The sequence below is a fragment of the Papaver somniferum genome, chromosome 2 (assembly GCF_003573695.1).
Source record: "Papaver somniferum cultivar HN1 chromosome 2, ASM357369v1, whole genome shotgun sequence".
Lineage (NCBI taxonomy): Eukaryota > Viridiplantae > Streptophyta > Magnoliopsida > Ranunculales > Papaveraceae > Papaver > Papaver somniferum.
Window position 1 is genome coordinate 13508928 of NC_039359.1, and position 6000 is coordinate 13514927.

A 6000-nucleotide genomic window follows, 5' to 3' on the forward strand; every position below is an offset into this window, starting at 1 on the left:
CGAATGTTCAATACGAAACATTCCGAGTCTACAACAAATGACTGTCTCACACAAATCATGTAAGATGTTACCAGGCGATTTTCACATGATCATCTTTTGACTTTCATCAAGAATATAAGATGATCTTATTTAAAGCAGAAGATTACCAACACATATTTCGAGAAATATGTAAGCGAGTTAAACTCAGCTCGAAATATCAAATGTGTATAATTGAAGTCTGTATAGCTATACGACTTTTGTCTCAAATAAGAGATAAAGTAGAAATAGACTTTTAAGTGATAGATGATTTCAAGTCTCCACATACCTTTTGTTGATGAAGTTCCACAAGCTCCCCTTAGTAGTTCTTCATCTTCAACCGATGAACGTCGTGAAGTCTAAAGCTCAAGTACAATTTCTATCATAATCCGAGACTTAGATATAAGTAGAATAGAAATCAAGACTTATAGTTTTGGAAACTAAACTTGACAAACAAGCTTGAGATAGAAACGCTTGCGAGTTCGACCGAGCAGTCCTCTAACATAATATGGATGCCAGTCTCTAAGAACAATTAGATAGCCATCAAAGTTCCAAGCTCCTCCAAACAAGATTGCATCTTTATCTTTTATTGAACAAAATCTGATGGAAAAAATATTAGGTTCAAGAGATCTCACCATAAGTTGCCATTGATTATCCCTTTTAAGATGAGGCCAGATAAATTTGGCATCTTCTTCAGCATTATGCCATAACATGATGCCGGGAGCAAAGAGTTTACCATCTAGACAAATTTTTCAATCCTTAATTCCTTGAGATAGGGCTGTCATAAAGTGAGTAACAACTCTAGCTTTTTTCAGGATGATCTTTTAAATTGATACTATCCATATGTTGAGAGATGTTTTTGATATTATCAGACATTGTGAGGAATAGTAAAATCCACATATTTAAAAAACTAACAGGTGACTGTGTAAAGTATTTAAAGAAATAACAAAGCAGGTTGGCGTAAATATGGAAATAATAGTTTGATGATAAGTGTTTACAAATATTGGTAAAAGAGAAGCTGAGTAATAAGAATAGTGAACATGTGTTGTTTCAATTTATGATATTATGTGAAGCCATGAATTAAAGTTTGCAGGACCATTCTTGAGATACCAGGTATCAATTAGAGACATAAATCGTTTGTTATGATAGTAAAGATGCACCACTGCATAGAGGATAAGCCAACAGGACAGTAACCAATGAAATTTGAGCCAACTGATGATGATAGACATTATTGCTGTCACTGATGTAGATAAACATGCTTTCATACTGCATAATTCTGTAGAAGACAACAACGAGACAAAAAACAAATAAATTCTTTAATGAAGGAATCAGAATCAAACAACAGTAAAAGCAGTAAGAAAATCATAAAATTGTAAGATTCGATTACATCAAAAGAAGGGAAATTTTAAACATAAGCAGATGAAATCAAGAGGATAAGGATGAATAAATTAGTGTTGAAAGATTTTAAATTAGGTTGAAATTAAAGGAGAAAACAACAAAAAGAAAGACAAGAAGAGATTGACAAAAAAAAATTTAGAGATTGATGTAGGAATTAAATTTTTTTTGGGCGGTATTAAGGTTGACTAAAGTTGTCTTTTTGCTTGACTTTCGAAGATAAGGTCAAGATTTATGCAAAAAATTGTAAGATTCGCTGGACATATATCCATCCATACATTCTGTATTTTAGTTGACTCAATGATATTATTATCAACCTAAACGTTACAGACCAGTGGACATGAAATAACATCTTCATTGGCACTAAAACCAGGTGAAGAGAAAGATTATAGTCAAACTAAAGGCTAAAAGAATAAAGACCCAATGGAGGTCGTAGAGTCAAAGTACTCCAGATCGAGAGACTTAAAAAGTTAAGATCGAAGATTATACCTCATACAAAGAGTCTGGGGAAAAGATTAACTTAACCCAGTATTGTATGACTCAGATGAAAAATGAGATCTTGAAGTTAAAAAAGCAGGTCAAAAACCTATAAACTTGACCAATCTCTGAATTCAACCAAATTCAATACCAAATTAAAAATTTGAAGTTGTACTAAAAAAAAACTCAATCTAAAACAATAAACTATGATCATCATATGAACTAAGGTTACTGATCAAGTAATCAGAATCAAACTTAAAATTCTTTTCCCAAAGTCAAAAAGGGGAATAACCAAAAGAGTGCAAATGTGAACAAATATACACATATGGAAACTTCAAATTGGCAAAAGTTTCAAAAAAATTACAAAGGGAGAAAAAGCATGTAAACAAAATCATGAATCTAAAACAAATATCAAAAGTTTGGAAAGGCAACAACACTGCTAGGAAAAGTTCGAATGCCTTCAGATGAAGTGAAATTTGATCAATCATATCACCATAATCTTTTGAAGAAGATGCGTCTGAGGCAGCTTGATCTCTAGGACTAGCTAGTATTAGAGCACTGCTTGATTGAACTCACAAGTTTTGTTATCTCAAGCCAGGGATTCATGAAGCCAGGTCCGACTATCTTTACCTTGATAGTTCATGTATCCTGATATTGTTTCTGTTACGAGGTTTTAGTAATCTCTTTCAGGTTCAAGACAGATAGAAATCGCAAAGTTCTCTTCTTATCATATTTTATGATTTCTCAAGATAGATATATATAAATTATTCTTAAATGATTAGTTCATGACTATTCTTGAGAGGTGGTTAAGAATTCAGTATTCTCAGCTAACTAAGTTTGTGTTTAGAATCTGTGAAGTTTGCTAGCTTTGTCTATTGCAAACAGATTTCCAAGCCTTGATATATTCGATCTAGATAGAAATCAAATAGGAGGTAAATTGGTATCAAAAGTCATTCACTTTGTATGAAACAACTCTATGGATATAAAGGACGTTAGCTAAGGGAATCAATTGCGTAGAGCGCTGCGAGGTTCAAGAGACGTAAGGAGCACGACTGCAGCTGAATTCCTTGGAGGGTGAATTCAATATCAATTAAATTCTAGTACGAATTCTGATAGTGTATGTGGATTCTTAATACAGTTTGGTGTTTAAATTTGGACGAGGTCCCAGGGTTTTTGCATTTGAGGTTTCCTCGTTAAAAAAACTTCTAGTGTTCCGTATTATATTGTTTGTGGGTGAAAACTGTTTCTGCTGATTTTGGTAATTTTGGGTGTGTACATGAGAAACGAATCTAAACCCTAAACAATGCACTGCACAGAAGTACTTTTGATTCGAGAGATCAATCTGTACAATCCTTACCTAAACCAAGAAATGGTCGTTCCAGGCTTGCTTCAGTCACAAAGTGAAGGAAAAGGGTTGGTCTTGGTGAGGGAAGCGAAGAGAGTGTTGATACCAGAATAGTTGATTCTGAAGGTATGGTTGTCTATGACTTGTTTCTGAAAGTAGAACTGGCTAGAAAAATGGAAAGCTATCAGGTGATTTCTAGATAATGTGTTGTTGCCGACCCAAACTTGTTGTTTGGTGAAAATAGGTGAAGCCTATTTATACAAGTCATATTGAAACGTGCCCTGGTCTCATAGGAAGTGAAACGATTGAGTGGTGGAAGAAAAGAGTAACGTGTAACCATCAGACGTTATGCTTCCATGATGAAGGAAGTGAATTCGTGTAACCGTCAGACATTACGCTTCCATGATGAAGGAAATGAGTTCGTTTACACCGTTACTTTTTACCACCACTAATTGTCCCACTTCTGACACTTTATTATATAGGGTGCATTGCACGCCACACGCTGTAAACCTCTAGACCAATACCCTGACGAGCATCCCCTAGTTTGTGACGTGTTTGATGTCTCGAGTGTTTTTGTGGAAAACATGTAGCACTTCGCTACGTGCGGCAAGTTAAAGTCAAGGGACTTACCGCAGGAAAATAACATGTAATGCTATTAGGCTCGTTTTGGCTGGTCGCCAAAAACTTGCCACAAGTTTGTCAGTTCGGTGGAGAACTTCGATGGCTGAGATCGCATCTCATAAAGGAGGGTAGCCGTTGATTATGGCTACCTTGTGTAGGTGCCTGATGACGGCGCAGTGGCGTTTTGGTATACGCCAGTAGAAATATGGCATGGCTTGTGCATGCCAGTGGCACGATGGTGCAAGTGGCGCCTGGCATAGCCATGGTCACTAGATTTAGGCAGCTGGCCGCCTAAAACTTGCCACAAGTCTGTCAGTTCAGCGGCGAACTTGTATGGCCGAGATTGCATCTCATGAGGAAGGATGTCCATTGATTATGGATGCATCTTGTTGTATAGAGGAGTGGTGCCATTGGCATAGTGGAATGCTAGTGGCACGCCGGTGGCGTATCCATGGCATAGCAGCATTCCAGAGGCGTAGCCGTGGCATAGCGGCGTGCAGTGGCGTTGCGGCATGGCCACACCTGTAGCATGGCCAAGGCTAGGGTTTGGCGCCATGGTGTTGGACCCACATGTGACAACATTGGCCCTGTTGCCACATCAATCCCACTGCTCTGGGAAACGTTATTTGGTTTTGGTTGGCGTAACAACTTTTCCCAAATTAGGGCTTGGCATGTCGAAATCCTAATTAGTGCGTGTGGCATGCAACATGGCAATACTTTTGTGCAGATGGTGCTAATGTTATGCCAAAGGAACTATGGCAAGTCCATAGTGTGGAAACGACCACAAGAGTTGGGATTGTCGTGGGTGGCTATGATGTGGCGCCAACCCTAGGGCTTCATGGGTCCCACATGTCTCGTGGCATGTTGCGGGGTCGAAGTGGCATAATTTGTGCCACGACTGGAAATTAGGGCTTTGGTTAATACATAGGTGTGCTTTTGACCAGAAAACCCTAATCTTAAGCTTTTCATGGCGTTGGCCACGAACAAGAGGTAAGTTAGCACATATGGCGCTATTTATGGCAGGTTGTCGCGAAGTGGCATGTTGGCATGTTACCACGGCAGAGTGGCATGTTGGAATGTTACCGCGACAGAGTGGCGTGTTGGCATGCCGATCAATATGTTGTTGTGGCAGGGTGCGTTTGGCTTTCCAGTTAGTATGGTGGCGCGGCAGGGTGCGTTTGGACTTTAATGTATGGTGGAAAGTTTAGAGCAACTTGATTGGCCAAGAAAAGGGAGTCGACCAAACATAAGGCGCAACTATACTTCTGGTGAGAGTGTGGCGGCTTTAGAGCGACTTGATTGGTCGATGGGAGGTGGGGCCAGCAAGTATGGGCCCAGCCACAACTTATGTGCGCGTGGCGAGTTTAAAGCGACCTGATTGGTCGAAGGAAATAGGGCCGGTTTAGGATGGGGCATGGCCAATGGCAAGTGGCGTCATCTTGCCTAAGGCATGGCCATGCCTCCCTTTGCTGCTGTGGCTCCCTATTTTTCTGATTCTGGGCAGGGTTTTGCACCTACTAATCCATGGAGGATTAATTTCCTAGTTTGCCTAGGCTTACTTTCGTCATGCAAGGTCTGGTATACTGCGCGAGGCTCGAAACCCTAACTTCTGCAAGTTAGTCAGGGAAATTGATTGAATTATATTTGTTGACACATAGTTCTTTTAAGTTCATTGCCAGAGAGCAGCATACTTTTTTGATTGAATACCTTATGCAAAGACCTTATCCTTGATATTTGGAAATTCGTGCTACTCTGTTGCGAGTGAACACAAATCATCATGCCATATCAACATTAAGGGTTCAGCCTGGGAACATAGCATAAAAGGCATTCAAAGGAACTTATATTAAGTGAATTTAAGCAAGGCGCCGAAATATTACACAACATTTGGGATGGTTGCTACATTCACTAGTCTAGATAAATTTCATGTAGATATATTGAACGACTCAATAAATATGCCAGCGGAGAGGTTAACACTCACGGCTCTGTTTCCTTCCAGAGTGACGTCACATCAGATGCAAGGTTTTACGATTTTAACCATAATCTAAAAACCACCATCAACATTAAGTCCCCTGCTTAGCACGTAACAGTGGCATTGTTGCGGGGTAAGCATGATATGGTGAAAGACAAGAGTAAAATCGAAAGGGAAA